The sequence below is a fragment of the Budorcas taxicolor genome, chromosome 1 (assembly GCF_023091745.1).
Source record: "Budorcas taxicolor isolate Tak-1 chromosome 1, Takin1.1, whole genome shotgun sequence".
NCBI lineage: Eukaryota > Metazoa > Chordata > Mammalia > Artiodactyla > Bovidae > Budorcas > Budorcas taxicolor.
Genome location: NC_068910.1, coordinates 126935321 through 126955977, shown reverse-complemented (window position 1 = coordinate 126955977; position 20657 = coordinate 126935321). Strand labels below are relative to the sequence as shown.

Below are 20657 nucleotides of genomic sequence, written 5' to 3'. Positions count from 1 at the left end.
CTTATCTTGGGTAGCCCAGCTGATTCTGAAAATTGTGTTAGAGAAAGTAAAAAAAAAATCTCAATATAGTCAGTTTAGATTAATAAAGATCCTTATTATATGTTTTCATGAAAATTAATGTATCAGAATCAAATATGGTAACCCCAAAATAAATCTCTCTTAAAAATGCTGATGCTAATCATAAAAGGTAGGCAAGAATCTGTATGTAGTATGCTCACTTCCCAGCCTCATTTCTATAAAAGGCACCCAGAGGTTCATTCCTTCATTTATTTATTCATCCAACATATATTATTTAAGAGCCAGTGTTATGTGCCAGACTTCTCTTATATCCCAGGTATGTAGAGGCAAACAAAATGAGCCATGATCTCTTCCATCATGAAAATTATAGCCTAAGAGGAAAACAGACATTAATCAAATAATCACATTAATGAATTCATTATTTCAAATGGAGTTAAGTGCTTTGAAGGGGAGGAGTGTGGTACTACAAGAATTGCTAGCAAAATATATTAACTGAAGGGGTCAGGGAAGGTTTGACTGAGTAAAGACATGATGAACTAAAATCCTAAAGAACAAAACTTGACTAGGAGAAGGAGCTGTGGGGCACATTCTAAGGAGAGGACCCAGCTTGGAGAGTGTGGCACATTTCTGCCCTGGGCAGATGTCTGGTGTGCATGACAGCCAACCTCCTTAACCTCCAAAGTTTTCAATCTTTATCAAAAAAGTAATGGGCAAGCCACTGAATGATTTAAGGGTATGGCGATAGGGTGAAGGAGTCATCATTTCATTTGTGATTAAAAATATCTCTTTAGGCACTTCCCTGGTAGTCCAGTGGTTAAGAATCTGCCTAGCAATGCAGAGGACACAAGTTTAATCCCTGGTGGGGGAACTAAGATCCCATGTGCCACAGAGCTACTAAGCCTGCAAGCCACAACTAGAGAGTCCCTGCACCACAACAAAAGATCCTCCGTGGGGCACAAAGATCCCGAGTGCTTCAAACAAGACCCCATGCAGCTAAAATAAAGAAATTTAAAAATTATGGCACTCCAAGCAGATGAAAGAAAGTGGTAATAAGGACATTGCTCTACTTTAAAAAACTATGCAAGCCATGTGAAAAACAAATATCTCTGATTTGGCATACAAAAAAGAATTAGGAAGGACTGGAGTGGCTAAAATGAAACCAAGTAAAAGATGACTGTAGGCAGAGACAACAGTAACTTGGACTGAAGTGTTGTCAGATCTTATGGAGACTCCAGGATTACCTGTGATTTGGTGCTGAATGAGACATAGAGAATGAGTGGAAGAAAGGGTCATGGATGCCCTCAAGCCACCAAGGATCTGAACTCTGCTGACACACTTACATAATACTATTGCACAAAGAGGAAATATTCGCCACTTCTCTTCTCCACTTTATTGATTTCTGAAGATTAGAATGCCCTCTCTGTGCTAGTATTTATGCTATTTGAATGAATAAGATCCCTGCCCTGAGGAACTCACAGTTCCATTGACTCATCATCTTTAAGGTAGTCAAGTCACATATATGTTCTGAGGAAGGTGAACAGAATCTGTTTCGCATGCACAAGACAGCTGTTTCTTCTACTGGTGGAACACTTCATGTTCCGAGTAAGCCTCGTATCAGTTCTGCTGTTTACCAGAAGAATTGAAAATGTTCTGGTTTTATGGGAAACTCAGCTAACATTATTGTCTTGAGAAAAGTACCTAAATTCTGTGGATTATTTCATGAAAAGGCATGGTTGAATATGAGAAATGATTATAGAGGTGTTATGTGCCTGCCTCTCACATTCAGGCTCAAGCAGTAGTAAGACAGCCACAAAGCAATAGGACTTCTTTATCAGTAGACCTGACAAGGAAGCAAATTCCTATTTAGGTCTGAAAAATCAGGTTTTCCTGTTTGGTTTTGGTTATTTCTAGAAACATACATAAGTGTATTTATTGGGGTATTTTCATGCTCTGCTCTTCTTTTATAGTTATTTTGCTGACAACTAAAGATATATAGTTGGGCATTTTTACTGAGCAATTTCTAGATAAGAGGAATATCCAGTGCTGAGATCCAGCATGAAGTTACTATACTAAGAACAAACTAACCATGAACTACCAGTAACAGTAAGCCACACTGACAGGCCAGAAGGCATTGCATCTTTCCTTAAGAATTACAAATGCTTTTTTTGTAAGAACCAGAAGAGATATTTTATCTACATATTTGGACACACTTGGTGATGAAGATGGCTATATGTGGTTCACAAAAACACAGGTGGAATGTGCAGAAATATATATGAACTGTCATTATCTGTTTTGCTTTTTCATCATGTATTCATTTTTTTTTTTTAATTTGGCAAACCTAAGACTCTTGAGAGTCCCTTAGACTGCAAGGAGATCCAACCCATCCATTCTGAAGAAAATTAGCCCTGGGATTTGTTTGGAAGGAATGATGCTAAAGCTGAAACTCCAGTACTTTGGCCACCTCATGCGGAGAGTTGACTCATTGGAAAAGACTCGGATGCTGGGAGGGATTGGGGGCAGGAGGAGAAGGGGATGACAGAGGATGAGATGGCTGGATGGCATCACTGACTCGATGGCCGTGAGTCTGAGTGAACTCCGGGAGTTGGTGATGGACAGGGAGGCCTGGCGTGCTGTGATTCATGAGGTCGCAAAGAGCTGCACACAACTGAGTGACTGAACTGAACTGAACTGAATCTACAATTGTAAATGGAAGTGGTATGATTCCAGATATTTTTTCATTCATTAATATCTGAAATTATTTTTAATGTTTTTCAGGGGAGGAGATTTAAGAAAAGAACTCAAAATATGCTTCTGTTCTCAAAAAGTTACATTAATAGTCTAAAAGAAAATCAATTAGATAGCAGTTAGGTAAATATTAAGGACAAATTTCATTTGTCTTGTGGGCCCAGAAATAAAATTTTGTCAGGAATAAAAATAAATGATTCAAATTTCCAGGAACTAAGTTGTTCTTCTTCTTCTTTTTTTTTTTTTCTGTGTGCACCAAGGCTTCTTTTCTTAAACATTTAAAAATTAAGCATGCATTCACCACGGTGGGAGTTTATTGAGCAAGTATAAGCTTACATTTTAAAGAATATCCCTCAATAACTAATTATTCATATCAGTATCATAATGTCCAAGTAATTAATAACTGTTGGCCCTTGCTAACTTACCTATCAGAAATGGATAATGAAATCTGTTTAGATTGAACACAGTTTTTAACAAGATACTTCCATAATGCTGTATGCATAACAATTATCTTTTATTTAAATATCTGTACAATAACAAATATCCCCAGTTAAATTAGACTTTTGTTTTGCTAAATGTCATTTTGATCACATCCTGGAATTCTGCTTAATCTATTTTAATCTGTTGGCATTCCTTTCTTTAAAAACAAATCTGCCTGTGTTTTATTGTAGCTACCAAAACTTTTGATATAAGATGGTCAGGGCTGAATATTTAATATCTTTAAATAACCACTTCTATTAATGAAATATGTATTAATTTTCTAGCTTAGGATTATTTGATATAATCAGATGTACCAACGTGTAAGGTGTGCCGATCGCTACAAAATTAGAAACTTCGAAGTTTGTATCTCCAAAAATAAATGACCTAATAATAAAAATACTTCAACATTTCTGAGAGTAGATGGTTAATACTGAGACACTTCATCAGAATACTGACAGCTAATAATAAAAATAATTTCCAAAGAGGAAAAAAAAATTAAATGAAAAACAAAAAGGCTGAGTATGAGATAGCAAATGCCCTATTTACTTTGTTTTTCTTTAGCTCAAAATAAAAATTCCAGGAATGAAGCCATGATGTTCTACTTTATATAAGGTTAAAATTTCCTTCTGAATATTTCATCATACTCCTTTCTCTGGATGTCTTCTACTGGTATTCAAATTAAAAATAATGTTAATAATAAATTTTTACCATTGGCTCTGATAAGAAAATTATACAATTATCTTTGCCTCTGAGCAATTTATGAAATCATGAAGTAGATTGTACTTGTCAACAGAATAAAAATGGTCATTTAATGTTTTGTTGTCTAAGTTTGGAGAAAGAAAATACTTCTCAGTTCTTAACATGCTTGAAAATCTAGTGAAAACCAAATAAAGTAGTATAACCAATTTGCCATTGAATAGACTAAAAAGGAGAAATTAGTTTGCATTTGGAAATAAGCTTATTGTTGAAAATCAAGAACAATATATTTTTATCATTTAATTATGATTTTAAATTTTAAGTTTGTTTTGATTGGCTTGGTTTTCCTTGTAAGACTCAAAATGAAATGTCTGAGATATTTAGTTTTTTTGTTTGCTAGCTTTGTTTTTTTCTTGGTGTTTTCAACTTAGCGACTCCTGCATCTTCATAGTTCTTAGAATGTTATTTACTTTAGTTATTTGGTGCAATACAAACTAGTAAATTTCTGATTTCCTGAATCAAATTGTGTATGCAATTGGTATATAGAGAACATGTCTAATTAACTATATGTCCTTAGTTTTTTTTTTAGTTGGACAAATACTGTTTAAACCACATTAAAACCACATGTTTAAACCACATTTTTTGTTTAATAATGAAGAAAAGAGAGAAGAGAACTCTAAAATCTAACTGAAGTATTAGTCGTTCAGTGGTGTCCAACTTTTTGTGACCCCATGGACTGTAGCCCACCAGGCTCCTCTGTCCATGGGATTCTCTAGGCAAAAATATTGGAGTGGGTTGCCATTTCCTCCTCTTAAATGTGGATAAGTTAGACCTTATGCTTTTATTATTAAGTCATTTATTAGTAATCAGTGAGTCAGTATTAGTTCAGTCAGTCATGTCCTACTCTTTGTGACCCCATGGACTGCTAAGTTATTAAATATTTCAAATTAAAACAGTTATTGAGATGGTAAAATGCTACATGTTCATTGCATCAGAATAGATCCATTATATATTGTGATTTTGCATAGTTTCTTAATAATGAATAACTTAATCCTTTTATAAGAATTGAGAAGATATTTATAGCAATTTTAAGCAACTGTTTTGTTTGTACCTATAAAACAAAAGTCAAATTAACCAAAGAACTTTTTTGAACTAGAAAAACTGGTTTAGGAAGCTTCACTGAGGCCTTCTTCTCAGTGGGGCTTTCAGATACTAATAAGAGCAATTAAGAATATCAACCAAAAAAAAAAAAACTAGAAAAAAAAGTCTAGCTAGTATTTCAATGAGGTAAAAAAATTTTTTTTTCTTTTAAAAAAGGAGTTACATCAAATGAATTTTTTTTTTTAAATTTGAATGGGATGGTTATCTAAATGGTCATTTCAGTTCAGTGCAGTCCAGTCACTCAGTCATGTCCTACTCTTTGCAACCCTATGAATTGCAGCACACCAGGCCTCCCTGTCCATCACCAACTCCTGGAGTTCACCCAAACTCATGTCCATCGAGTCGGTGATGCCATCCAGCCATCTCATCCTCTGTCGTCCCCTTCTCCTCCTGCCCCCAATCCCTCCCAGCATCCGAGTCTTTTCCAATGTGTCAACTCTTTGCATGAGGTGGCCAAAGTGCTGGAGTTTCAGCTTTAGCATCATTCTTTCCAATGAATACCCAGGACTGATCTCCTTTAGAATGAACTGGTTGGATCTCCTTGCAGTCCAGGGTTATTTAGATTGGGATAAACAAAATAGACATTTATGTGATTAAAACAAGATTTGATATACTACACTGTGTAAAGTTGGTTTTCCTAGTGGCTCAGACTGTAAAGAATCTTCCTGCCAATGGAGGAGACCCAAGTTTGATCCTTGGGTCAGAAAGATCCCCTGGAGAAGGGAAGGGCAACCCACTCCAGTGTTCTTGCCTGGAGAATCCCATGGATAGAGGACCTGGCAGGCTACAGTCCATGGGGTCACAAAGAGCTGGACATGGTTGAGCAACTGGCACAATGGTCCCTAAATATACTTTCTTATACACATTTCTGAAAAGAAAAATTAGGAAATCAAGCAAACAAAAATCCTAGGAAACTAATCTGAGAGAATCTGTATCAGAACAGGAAAATTTAACACAAACACATAAATAAAATTGAAGTCAAATCCCAGTGCTGTTGAATGTTTTTAAATGAAGAACTATTTTTAATCCCAGAAAAATAGTCTACCTATTGTGAACCTATTTTAATATAAATTAAAATAGTCAGTACTAGGGAGGTTACAATAACTGTTTTGAGGCTTAAAATATATATATATATATATATATATATATATATATATATATATATATATAACTGATGAGAACAAACTTCATGTAGTAAGTAAGGAACTGGTGGAAGAGGTGTTTAGATAATAAATATAAGGGAACTGATTCTTTCATTTTGCCTTCTGTTGTATCCTTTTGAACCCTCACATTTCACATTTAAACTACTCTCAGAACTTTGGGGAATAGACACAAAGGATGCATCTGGCCATAGACTGTATTTAGGCCCTCAGGGGACACAGCACATGCCTGGCCAAGCAGTCTTCTTCTACTGTATACCTAAGACACTCATCTTGTGCATGGTGTAGGAGTTCACTCTTTGGCCACCTATTTATCAAGTACCTTGGCAGTCATGTTTAACTCAGAATTTTCTCTATTTCCCACCAAACTGATAGACATTTTTAACAAAATCAGAACTCAATATTGTCTAAATTGATCCCTTAGAAAGTAGCTATATTTAGTAGATGATGTTATCATTTGTCTGTTAAAAATCATACCTTTGACACATCCAAAGATTCATTCAAGGGAAGGATGAACCATGTATAGATATTGAAAATCCATTGCTAGGCAACTGTCCTAGAATAGCAAGTTCATTTTTTCTTGCTAATTATTTTAAATTTTCTAAACTTCCTAATATTAATAAAAGCCTATTATCTTCCATGATTTGTTCTTGTCCCTTACAGTTTGATTTGCATATCCTTTCCTAAGGAATATTCATATTAACTGTATGAACAAGCGCATTTTGTAAAACAGGCCTTGGTATTCATTTCCTGAAGTAGTTGAATTCTGTGCTCACCAGTTAAATGGGCATATGTACACTTTGGGTTTGAAAAGATAAGGGATAAGTTGCTGATGTGGGCAAGTCATACAGTCAGCTCATAAAGCCTTAATTAAACAAGCATTGTGCTTTCTTAATTCCAGTATGCTAAAATCTACAGCATCCCTTAGGAACTTTTAAAATACTCAACAGAGCCTTAGCACCTCATTTAGCAACCATTGACTTAGGCCAGTGATTTGGATGGATAGTGTTTGAATTCAATTACTTTGAAATAAGGAAACAAATAGAAGTCAAGTTAATTATCATATTTGCTTTAGTTGGAATTAAAAAGGGGTGGGAGAACAACCTACGATCAACTCTATTCAGTAGGCTTTCAGATACCAGTGCTTTCATAGTAAACATAACTTTGTTGCTAGTTTCATCTCTGTTCCCAGGAACAATGGCCTCATCATTCATAACACCAGCATCATCCTTCTAAAAGAAGACTCCTTGGAGTAAAGATACTGTCCTGGTTTTAAAAACTGTCTAGTATAGAACCAGTGAGGTATCTGTTGGTACAGTAAGCTTTTGTGTGTGAATTAAGCTGTACTATTTACTGATGTACTAGGAAATGCATGGTTGTGAAATCAAACACATCAGTTCAAGTTCCATCTGGGTTCCTTCTTAGTTATGGACTGAGAAAGTCATTGGGCATCTATGGCCCTCAGAGTCTTTTTTTTTTCTTTTTCTGAAGTTGGATTAATCAGATCTCGAGAGTATTTTTGTGAGGATTAATATAATGGCATACAGACTTGGCAATATAATTGGCACTCAATAAATCAGAGCAATGTAAGGAGTAAGAAGAAAAAAAATTAAATCCTAGCATAATTTTTTAGTCAGACACACACACAGAGTCAACTGTGTACTCAAGAGATTTGGCGAGATAAAGCAGAAAATGTGCTAATCACTTACACAATTAAGAACATGGGGATTTGTATGCCGTTGGAGGCAAATTGGAGGTTAGTATTACAAACAGCCATCTTGATAAATAGGATGTGGTACTGAAATCAATAAAAAGGGATTCAATAAAAGCAAAGGTAAACTGCACAAATGATTGTTCCATAGGGATGGATATGTAAGCTCTAATGAATGATTGATTATGTCAGTAATATGATGGTGCTGTATGAAACACTAGACATTGCTTTGGGGCATATTGATAGGGGGAGCATAGATGAAATGAGAGGTAATTATTTAGCCCTACCAGCAGTCTTTAGGCCTCAACTGGATAACTGTGTTCAGTATTTGTTCCTCAGTTGAAAGTGAATCACAGATAAATTTGAATGAGTTCAGAAGAGAGCAGCACAAATGATAAAAGATTTGGAAAATACGGAAATGTGAAGGGAATTGGCATGTTCAGACTGGAGGAAAGATAACGGGGAAACAAGGTAACTACCAACACAGAGGAAAGAGATTCTATAAATGAGAGAGGGATCAATTATTCCCATCAGTAATTCAGAATTGATTAAGTTGAGCTTGGGCTACAGCAGATAAAATTTAGTTTAAATATTAAGGACATACTTGTGAGTATAGAACATTTTAACATGGAAAAAAAGTGCCTTTAGTAATTAAGAAAACCTGCCTAAAAGAAATAAAAGGAATCCAAATTGGAAAAGAAGTAAAACTCTCACTGTTTGCAGATGACATGATCCTCTACATAGAAAACCCTAAAGACTCCACCACCACTAGAGCTAATCAATGAATATAATAAAGTTGCAGGATATAAAATCAACACAGAGAAATCCCTTGCATTCCTATACACTAATAATGAGAAAATAGAAAAAGAAATTAAGGAAATAATTCCATTCACCATTGCAACGAAAATAATAAAATACTTAGGAATATATCTACCTAAAGAAACTAAAGACCTATATATAGAAAACTATAAAACACTGGTGAAAGAAATCAAAGAGGACACTAATAGATGGAGAAACATACCATGTTCAAGGATTGGAAGAATCAATATAGTGAAAATGAGTATACCACCCAAAGCAATCTACAGATACAGTGCAATCCCTATCAAGCTACCAGCGGTATTTTTCACAGAGCTAGAACAAATAATTTCACAATTTATATGGAAATACAAAAAAAAACTCAAATAGCCAAAGCAATCTTGAGAAAGAAGAATGGAACTGGAGGAATCAACCTGCCAGACTTCAAGCTCTACTACAAAGCCACAGTCATCAAGACAGTATGACTGGCACAAAGACAGAAATATAGATCAATGGAACAAAATAGAAAGCCCAGAGATAAATCCACACACCTATAGACACCTTGTCTTCGGCAAAGGAGGCAAGAATATACAATGGAGTAAAGACAATCTCTTTTAAGAAGTGGTGCTGGGAGAACTGGTCAACCACTTGTAAAAGAATGAAACTAGATCACTTTCTAACACCGCTCACAAAAATAAACTCAAAATGGATTAAAGATCTAAATGTAAGACCAGAAACTATAAAACTCCTAGAGGAGAACATAGGCAAAACACTCTCCGACATAAATCACAGCAGGATCCTCTATGACCCACCTCCCAGAATACTGGAAATAAAAGCAAAAATAAACAAATGGGACCTAATTAAAATTAAAAGCTTCTGCACAATAAAGGAAACTATAAGCAAGGTGAAAAAACAGCCTTCGGAATGGGAGAAAATAATAGCAAATGAAGCAACTGACAAACAACTAATCTTAAAAATATACAAGCAACTCCTGCAGCTCAATTCCAGAAAAATAAATGACCCAATCAAAAAAAATGGACCAAAGACCTAAACAGACATTTCTCCAAAGAAGACATACAGATGGCCAACAAACACATGAAAAGATGCTCAACATCACTCATTATCAGAGAAATGCAAATCAAAACCACAATGAGGTACCATTTCATGCCATTCAGAATGGCTGCGATCCTAAAGTCTACAAGCAATAAAGGGTGGAGAGGGTGTGGAGAAAAGGGAACCCTCTTGCACTGTTGTTGGGAATGCAAACTAGTACAGCCACTATGGAGAACAGTGTGGAGATTCCTTAAAAAACTGGAAATAGAACTGCCTTATGACTCAGCAATCCTACTGCTGGGCATACACATCAAGGAAACCAGAATTGAAAGAGACACATGTACCCCAATGTTCATTGCAGCACTGTTTATAATAGCCAGGACATGGAAGCAACCTGGATGTCCATCAGCAGACAAATGGATAAGAAAGCTGTGGTACATATACACAATGGAGTATTACTCAGCATTAAAAAGAATACATTTGAATCAGTTCTGATGAGATGGATGAAACTGGAGCCTATTATACAGAGTGAAGTAACCCAGAAAGAAAAACCCCAATACAGTATACTAACGCATATATATGGAATTTAGAAAGATGGTAATGATAACTCTGTATGCGAGACAGCAAAAAAGACACTGATGTATAGAACAGTCTTTTGGACTCTGTGGGAGAGGGCGAGGGTGGGATGATTTGGGAGAATGGCATTGAAACATGTATAATATCATATAAGAAATGAATTGCCAGACTAGATTCGATGCAGGGTGCAGGATTCTTGGGGCTGGTACACTGGGATGACCCAGAGGGATGGTGCTGGCGGGGAGGTGGGAGGGGGGTTCGGAATTGGGAACACATGTACACCCATGGTGGATTCATTTTGATGTGTGGCAAGACCAATACAATATTGTAAAGTAAATAATAATAATAAAAGGGGGAGAAAAGAAAAAAAAAAAACACTGCAACAGAAGAGTAGACCCAACCATCTGCAAGCAGAGAAAGTGTGCACCTAGCAATGAAAATTCAGTGCAACCAAAAATATCAAAGTACTTTCCTGAGACATACAGCAAATTCACACTGGCTATCTATTTTACATATAGTAATGTAAGCTCCACAGGGGCTCTGTATCAACCTAGATGGGTGGGATGGGGGTGGGGGTGGGAAGAAAGGAGGGAAGTTCAAAAGGGAGGGGAAACATGTATACCTATGGCTGATTCATGTTGAGGTTTGACAGAAAACAACAAAATTCTGTAAAGCAATTATCCTTCAACTAAAAATAAATTTTTAAAAAAATCAAAAAAAAAAAAAAAAAAAGAAAAGAAAAAACAAGAAAGAAACAAAACCTGCCTGTTAAATAATTTCAAAGTGCCAAGCTTGGAGTTATCCTTTTGAATTTTTTGATAGAGTAGGAAAGTGATGACTCAGCTTATTCCCCAGCTCTGTTCTATTAATCAAAGTTCTATAGATAGGCCTTAGCGTTCATGCCCTGCTGATATAATAATTATACATATAGTCATAATCATTCTGCTTTTCAAAAAGGATTCTGTATTATTTAACTATTTTACTGTGTAAAACATTTGGTCTTAGGTAGTAGAAATGTTTACTTTTCTCCTTCAATGATTTTCCATTCTTTGATTTTTCCTCTTTGTTTTCTTACTTTTTTTTGGATTCAGATTCTGATAAAAGCTTCGATGGTACTAAATGATTTGAGCAAGTTTTCTAAGTCAAAAATTTTAGTACAAGGCTTAGTGTATATGACTTCCTGATGGGCAGGTTCAGTAAACGAGGATAATTCCCCAATGACTCAGAGCTAAAGAATCTTCGTGCAATGTAGGAGATTCTCCCGGAGACACAGGTTTGACCCCTGGGTCAGAAAGATCCCCTGGAGGAGGAAATGACAACCCACTCCTGTATTCTTGCTTGAAAAGTCCTATGGATAGAGGAACCTGGCTGGCTATAGTCCACAGGGTCCCAAAGAGTCCGACACAACTGAGCATGCACACGGGATACTCATTATGGACAGACAATAGACTTCCAAAGCCAAGACAATCAAGCCTTTTGTATTAGCCTTAATTATGATTATGATTAATGTAGAATCAAATAACACCACAGTATATGATATGAGCTTGGCTATAATGTTAGCAAGTTGATATTCAGTTGCTTTTTTTTTGAACAGGAAATAATATCTGCACTTATAGGCAGGTCAGGAAGCAACAGTTAGAACTGGACATGGAACAACAGACTGGTTCCAAATAGGGAAAGGAGTACACCAAGGCTATATACCGTCACCCTACTTATTTAACTTATATGCAGAGTACATCATGTGAAACGCTGGGCTGGATGAAGCACAAGCTGGAATCAAGATTGCCAGGAGAAATATCAATAACCTCAGATATGCAGATGACACCACCTTTATGGCAGAAAATGAACTAAATAGCCTCTTAATGGAAGTGAAAGGGGCGAGTGAAAAACTTGGCTTAAAACTCAACATTCAGAAAACTAAGATCATGGCATCTGGTCCCATCACTTCATGGGAAATAGATGGGGAACCAATGAAAACAGTGACAGACTTTTTGGGGGGGTGCTCCAAGATACCGCAGATGGTGACTGCAGCCATGAAATTAAAAGACACTTACTCCTTGGAAGAAAAGTTATGACCAACTTAGACAGCATATCAAAAAGCAGAGACATTACTTTGTCAAGAAAGGTTTGTCTAGTCAAAGCTATAGTTTTTCCAGTAGTCATGTATGGATGTGAGAGCTGGACCATAAAGAAAGCTGAGCATCAAAGAATTGATGCTTTTGAACTGTGGTGTTGGAGAAGACTCTTGAGAGTCCCTTGGACTGCAAGGAGATCCAACCAGTCAATCCTAAAGGAAATCAGTCCTGAATATTCATTGGAAAGACCGATGTTGAAGCTGAAACTCCAATACTTTGGCCATCTGATGGGAAGAACTGACTCACTAGAAAATACCCTGATGCTGGGAAAGATTGAAGGTGGGAGGAGAAGGGGACAACAGAGGATAAGATGGTTGGATGGCATCACTGACTCAATGGAAATGAGTTTGAGTAAACTCCGGGAGTTGGTGATAGACAGGGAGGCTTGGTGTGCTGCAGTCAATGGGGTTGCAAAGTGTCAGACATGACTGAAGACTGAACTGAACTGAAGAATAAATGAGACTAGCTACAGTTCCTCTCATAAAGTAGGTAATGAGCAAACAACTGTCCTTTTTGTGTTCCTTTAAAAACATTTTGAGAGTCACTTTCCTGCACAAAGTCAGTAGTAGCCCTGCACAAATCCCATGTAGATTTTAGTCTCATTAAAGCTGCATTCTAGACTCTCTGTAATCTGACTCTACTCTTCCTTTTTCACCTTAGTTTGCTTGCTTTTTGGTGGAACAGGAGTTTTGCTGTCAGTATAGTATGCATTTGAAATAGTTAAAACCTAGAACTCTCCAGAGAAGAGGTCATTGAAAAATGACCAACAGGAAAAAGATGGTAATTCATTCAGAAGGTACATGGAAGCTTAGACACAGAGTTTAGATGGCATTCCAATATCCCTTGTATATTTTACCTGTCATGGTGTTTATACACATTCATTTTCCTCCAGGTGATCTTTCCAACCCAGGGATCAAACCTGCATCTCTTACATCTACCTGCAATTGGCAGGCAGGTTCTTTACCCTAGTGCCACCTGGGAAGCCATTCTAATACAGCACCTGAGACCTAAAATGCAAATAATTATTATTTGTTAAATAATATGATTTATGTTAGCTCTAAATGCATGCATATAACAAAAATTTAATGATTACTTCAGTAAATATCTGAATAATATATTTATCATGATTTTTCAAAGTATGAAATTTAATATTTGTTCTGTAGAATGTAATTGTGGGTTTGACTGCAAGTTTTATATTTTTAATATACTTTTAGGTACAGCCTAAATTTCCCTAGCCTGAAGGAGTGTTTCCATTTAAATTATAATTTTTATTTCATTATAAAAATATTTTTATTGATCCCCAGTGATATCCTATTCTCTATTTAATATGAAAGGGTAAATACTATTTTGTGATCAAAGTATACCATTATAAAAAATCATGATTGCATTCTGTAATTCACTTCTGACATGAAAACATGGAATATTAAATAAGTGCTTCTGTTTACACATGATAAGAGCTTGTTGGAATCCTAAGTGCTAGCCATTCTGTATAGATAATTACACATTTTTTTAGCCTTGGAGTTTAGTAAGCTTTTGATGAAAAATATAACATATAATTCAATAGAATGAGTGGTAATTTTCAACCCAAACAATAATGGTAGGAATATTGACTTCTATTTGTGCTATATATATATTTTGTATGTTTGCTATATATATTTTCCACATATTCATTAAACGCACATACATGCACATGTGCACACATAGATGCCTTGAGTTAGTTAAGTATTCTCTTTTATTGAAGAATATAAATATATAGAAATAGAGTTTCTAAATAATTCCCTCAATTCACATAGCAGCATAATGAATGAGGTTAAATTATTAATAGAATGATTTTTTCCATATTAAACCAGTCTCTCCTGTGGCATGAAGATAATCTAGTGCTTTACATTTAACATTTGTATCATTGCTATAAACTATACTGCTATAAGAATTTGATTGGTAACTTGGCTAAGGGGCATGATATTTGATATTATATACTCTTCATACATCATAGTTTGCACTGAAATAGAATTGTGATTTTTAGGATGAGAGGCTAAATTGTGGTCTCACAGGAGAGAACAGAAATGCATTTGTAGTCATATAGTAAGCCTGTCTTATTCAAATACAAAATAAAATATAAAAATAGAAAAACAGCCAGTTTATTAAGAAGGGATGATGCTCTATAAATCAACTAATTGGACATAGAAAACCATCATTTGTTTAGTTAGAATTGCTAGAAGTAGGTTTATTCTCTTGATTCTGTTTTAGATCCATTGGACTTGGGGGAAGAAAAAGGTCAGCTAAAATAGCATTTGTATAAGAAATCTCTAGAAATAAAGAGATAATCATAGATGGTCACCACTATCAGGAATCATAGTGTGTGTATGTGTGAAATCATAGTGTGTGCATGTGTGTGTGTGTGTGTGTGTGTATTTTAGTTACTCAGTCTTATTCAACTCTTTGCTGTAGCTTGCAAGGCTCCTCTGTTTTTGAAATTGTCCAGCCAAGAGTACTGGAGTGAGTAGCCATTCCTTTCTCCAGCGAATCTTCCTGACCCAGGACTCAAACCCTGGTCTCCCATATTGCAGGCAGATTCTTTACTATCTGAGCCATCATCAGTAGCAATTACTCTCAATTATATTTCCTTAGTACTCTGTATTAGCAAAATGCTTTACAGTTACAACTCCCTTTAGCTATAAGAGACCATAGAAGCCCTCAGTTCCTACCTCAGTACAGGAGGCAGTGGAAGTCACACTGCTGACTCTTGTCAATTACATAGATAGACCGGCAGTGAAGTCTCAGTCAGAATGCCAGGACTTTTCAGGCCTCATTCCAGAAGTACACTAGAGACTGGGAAGGAAATGGAGAGCCTTGGTAAACATTCTTAAAGCGTTGATCTCTGGTGGCACTGAGGGAGATGACAAGAGTGGGAAGAGGAGTAGCTGGGAAAACAAAATATAAGACTGTTATATTTTGTTAAAAAATAAAAACATGGATGCTAAATAGTTGCAAAATAAAGCAATTCAAATAAGGTCAGATATCCCATCCAGCTTATATCCTGTACATTCAACATAATGAGTAGGTGTAATAAGTACATATATACCTGAACATATAAAAATTCCACATAGTATGCTAGTCCATTTGTTCTATAGCAAAAATACCATAGACTAGGTGGCTTAAGTAACAGATATGTATTTCTCACAGTCCTAGACACTGGAAGCCCAAGATCAAAGTGCTGGCAGATTCACTATCTGATGTGGGCTCACTGCTTGGTTCATAGATGGCCATTTCCTTGCCATATCCTCATGTGACAGGAGTGAGGAAGCTCTCTGGGATCTTTTTAAAAATAAGGGCATTACTCTCATTTGGACCTCCCTGGTGGCTCAGATGGTAAAGCGTCTGCCTACAATGCGGGAGACCCGGGTTCAATCCCTGGGTAGGGAAGATCTCCTGGAGAAGGAAATGGCAACCCACTCCAGTATTCTTGCCTGGAAAATTCCATGGACAGAGAAGCCTGGTAGTCTACAGTCCATGGGGTCGCAAAGAGTCGGACACGACTGAGCAACTTCACTTCACTTCAGTCTCATTTGTGAGGTCTCCAACTTCATGACCTAACCGTCTTCCAAAAGCCCAACCACCTAGTATCATGACATTGAAGATCAGGTTTGATTATATGAGTATTGAGGGGGACATAAACTTTCACTCTATTGCAATGTATCACTTTAGTTTTTCCCAAAGTATTATATAGAATAATTTGAGATGGTGAAGCACTGTCACAGTGGCACTGGATCACATGATGGAAGAAAGTAATTCTCTTTCCATATGTCTCCAACTATTTAATTATACTAAGAAGAGTCTTGGCTTGGCACTAATAAGGCTTTAGCAACTTTATAAACATTTGGTAGTTTCTCCTGTAAAAAAATGAAAAATAACACAACAGATGCAACATAGGTCTTAGGCCCAGAGTTTTCAACAGAATGTAAGCAGATGATAATACCGTTATTTTGCCTTTGCAGTATTTTCGTGTTTGTTTATCTATAACAAGTGAAACTTATCTTCTATGTGTAATAATATAATTTTCCAATTAACAAAAATATAGTTAAGTAAAAAGTATGTATTTTTAAAATATTTAAATAATAGTGCAAATGGTATATAAATATGACAAAAAGTTTGAAAAAAGGATGACTAAATTTGAGAAAAACTGGATTTCTCTAAGTGTTCTTTAAAATAATGTGTTGTATCACCCCTTGGCAAACATGCTGGTCATTTTCAAATCCTGTTCTATAAATTTAATGAGCATATTCTTTCAGAATCTGAAGTGTTTTGACTCACTGTGGCTATGAATCATTGACTCTATTAAATAATCTAAGTTTCTCTGAGTAGATGAAATCTTGTTCTGATGACACCATTTACATTCTGAAATCTGTATTTCAAATTATGACATCTTTACACCATGCAATTTTGGCACAACTGTCTCTTCTATATAATTTCAGAAGCCTTCTCAGCCCAGAAAGTTGATGTTAGTAAATTACTTTATAATCAATGGATTCTATTAGACATGAGGGAACTATATGAATTAATAGACTACTAGTAAGTAAGCTTCCATAGACTTAAGTAATTTTACTTGTAATAGTCAAATGTTTTTAGTAATGAACTTGTTTAAAATATGTATTACATTTGTCACATTTAAATGATATCTAAGACAACCTTTTTTTTCCCTTAAACATTTTATTTGAAGTTATATATTGTCAACATGAAATGGAACAAGACTGTAGTATTTATTCAACTATTCATTCATTCAAAAGAGGTGGATGCTGGACTATAGGGTGACTGAAGTGTAGTCATTGTTGTCATAGATGGTTACAGTGTAGATAAGGAACTGAATAAGCAAGTAATAAAAATAGTGAGGTAAGTGCTTTGAGTCACGTAATGGGGATACCCAGAGTTATGCATTAATTGCTAGGTCCTGATAAAGTTCTCTTGATACAATTAATTTTATGCTAAGCTTGTAAAAACATATTGAGCCGACACTTTTGGATAAAATAAGACTTTCTGAACAAGTGTGGTGACACCCGATAGGATGTTCTGTAACACCTTCTGCAGTGTGGGATGGGAGAGGAGTTTGTAACGTTATAGAATGCTACCCTTGTTCTGTCTTCTTTAAAACACTGTGAAGTTTATCACCTGTTTCCACATGTGTTATCCCATTTCATCCTTATAATGGTTCAGTGCAAGAGATATCATCCCAATACCCATTTTACAGATGAAGGAAGAAAAGTTCAGTAAAGCTAACACCTTGGCCACTATTACATAGAAATTGACAATAGCTGGACTCAGATCAACTCTAATACTATGGAATGTCAAAAGTAGATTATCCAGTGCATTTTTCCTTCATCTTATAGATGAGGAACCATATCTTAAAAAGATGAGTGATTTATCCAAAGTCATATTTCTGGTAATAAGGGAAAATGCACATATTAAGGTAAGAAAAGCTTCTTCTAAATGTTCCTAATGTGTTATGATAATTTGAAAGAAGTTACTAGAATAACCTACTCAGCAAATGGATAGAAATAATACTTCGGAAAGATCACTGAATGGAGTGTCAAAAGACTTGGGTTCTATTTCTGCCATATTGTGAAGTGTTGTGAAACCCTTGGGTACAATTATAGCTTTCCTTTGATAGAATCTCCATTAACTTCACTTGCTAGGAAAGGGGGCAGGGCACCAGGTGGTTATAGCTATCTTTTCATACAAAATAATGATAACAGAGCTATATTGCCCAAGGTCGGTCACTCATAGAGATATGGATGGTCATGGATGGTTCCAAAGCCTCTAGTATCCAAAAGAAGACGAAAATCAAGGAATGAACTGAAGAGCTGCATTCAGAAATATTTGGAACATTTGTATATCTGTAACTGTTTCATTAGCCAAGTCTCTTCCTGAGAGATAGTAATAGTAAAATGGTTAAGTATAAAAAAGGATTAGTTTGTATTTCAAAGACTTTGAGAAAATGGAGCTTTCTGAAATTCTTAGAATTAACTTTACCTTTTTCTTAACTTTCCCCAATTCTATTCCCTTAGCTTTCCTGTTAGTATCTTATATTCATTTTCTAGGGCTTCTATAAGAAAGTACAACATGATAAGTGACTTAAACAGTATCAATTTACTGTCTCACAGTTTCTGGAGGCTAAAAGTTCAAGATTGAGGTGTCAATAGAGTTGCTTCCTTCTGAGTGCTCTGAGAGGGAATCTGTTCCAGGCCTCTCACCCACCCTCTAGTGGTTTGCTGGCAATCTTTGGCATTGATTGGCTTGTAAAAGCATCACACATCTCTCCTTTCATCTTCATATGATCTTCTCTCTATATGGGAACCTGTGTCCAAACTTCCCCTTTTTATAAGAATGCCAGTCATAATTAGGGTCCACCCTAATGACCTCATCTTAACCAATATTATGTCTGTAATAATGCTATTTCCAAATGAGATGATATTCTGAGGTTTTGAGTGTTAGGTTATCAGTATACAAATTTTGCGGAGACACAGTTCAACCTGTAACATGTCTACTTGGTAAGTGTTATCAGTCAGCATTCCACCAGAGAAACTAGAACCAGTAGGGTGTGTTTGTGTCTGTGTATGTGTGTGTAAGCCAGAGACAGGAAGAAGAGAGAAAAGAGAGGTTGATTAATTGCAAGGAATTATAATGCAATTATGAGTACTGTCTGGGAAGTCCAAAATCTATAGGGCAGGCCATCCAAAGGCAGTTTAAAAACTCGTGTTCAGGAGCTGATGCTGTATTTCACAGGAAACTACTTCCTGGGGAAACCTCAGTTCTATACTTAAGACCTTCAACTGAATGAGTCAGACCCACCTAGATTTTCTTGGATAATCTCTTCTGTATAAAGCCAAATGATTGTAGATGTTGATCACATCTACAAAATGCCTTCCCAGAAATACCTAGAGTGATGTTTGATTGACTAATTGAGTACTGTTGCCAGCCAAGTTGACACAGAAACAATTACAGGGACTTTCCTGGTGGTCCAGTAGTTAAGACTCTGTGCTTCCAATGCAGGAGATGTGAGTTCAATCCCTGGTAAGGGAACTAAGATCCCACATGCTGTGGAGCACCGTCAAAGAAAAAAAAAAAAAAAAAAGGCAACATAATAAGTAACAGGGAAAAGGGCAAAAGGCTACTACATTATTCTTCAGACCCAAATGGACTGGGGCCAGTTATCTTGAGTATATTACTTGGGTGTATTATCCAGTAGTATTGTTTGGCAGACTGCGTTTGCATTGCTATTTTGTCATACCCTGGGTGTATGTCTCCTTTCAAACACGGCCTTAATACAGCCTCCTCCCTTCCAGTGTATGTCATGAAGCTCTAGCTTCATTCTTCCAACTCAATCTTGTATTCTCCGAGGAAAAAATGCCCAAAGCAATTTTTACCCCATCACACACTGGTAATCATTTTATTTTCTGATTATGTTTCCCTCTCTCTTTCAGCCCTTTGGTAAATTACGCAGGGAACCTTTATTCTCATTCTCTCTTTTTTTGTCTCTGTGTTTCTCTGTGCTAAGTGCCAGCTGTCATTGCTTGGCAGATAATTACCATTTTACAAACAGTATTTAGGGAAATGACATCAGTTTGTGAATGTACGGCTGTCATGGCTTATTCACAGGGCTTTCCTCTGTTAACCCACCTTCTCTGTGTGCAGGCTGGGTGGAAGCAGTGGGGATTTAGGGGAGGAGAGAAGGGAAGACCCCCTTGGCTCCAAGCTTTCGGAGAACAATTGCATCCCATTTGTCACTGTTAGTCTGACAACCCCCATTTCACTCCTCCCAAATTCCCCCTGCCATATTCTGCTTTTAGTGGATAAATAAATGATTGCTTGTAGGAGTTCAGTGGACTAGCTTCCCTGTTTGTAGTTTTTATAGCTTGAGGAAGCAAGTGGGTGGAAAGGCAGAAGGTACTAGTTTCTGTCCTGGATGAAAATTTCTATTGAGTGGTGAAGGTCTTGATTATTCCATTGGATGAAATGATCCTAAAATATTATGAGATATAATGTATGCTAGTTTAAATTTTTTGTTGTTCAGTTGCTAAGTTGTGTCCAACTCTTTGTGACCCCATGGACTGCAGCACACCAGGCTTCCTTGTC

At 36.3% G+C, this 20657-nt stretch overlaps 1 non-coding gene across 1 annotated transcript; it reads left to right on the top strand.

The window, feature by feature from the left end:
• Window positions 1–15881: 15881 nt before the first annotated feature.
• On the top strand, window positions 15882–15953 carry TRNAC-ACA (transfer RNA cysteine (anticodon ACA)). The gene has a single exon. It is a non-coding gene; the product is annotated as a tRNA-Cys (tRNA).
• Window positions 15954–20657: the final 4704 nt, after the last annotated feature.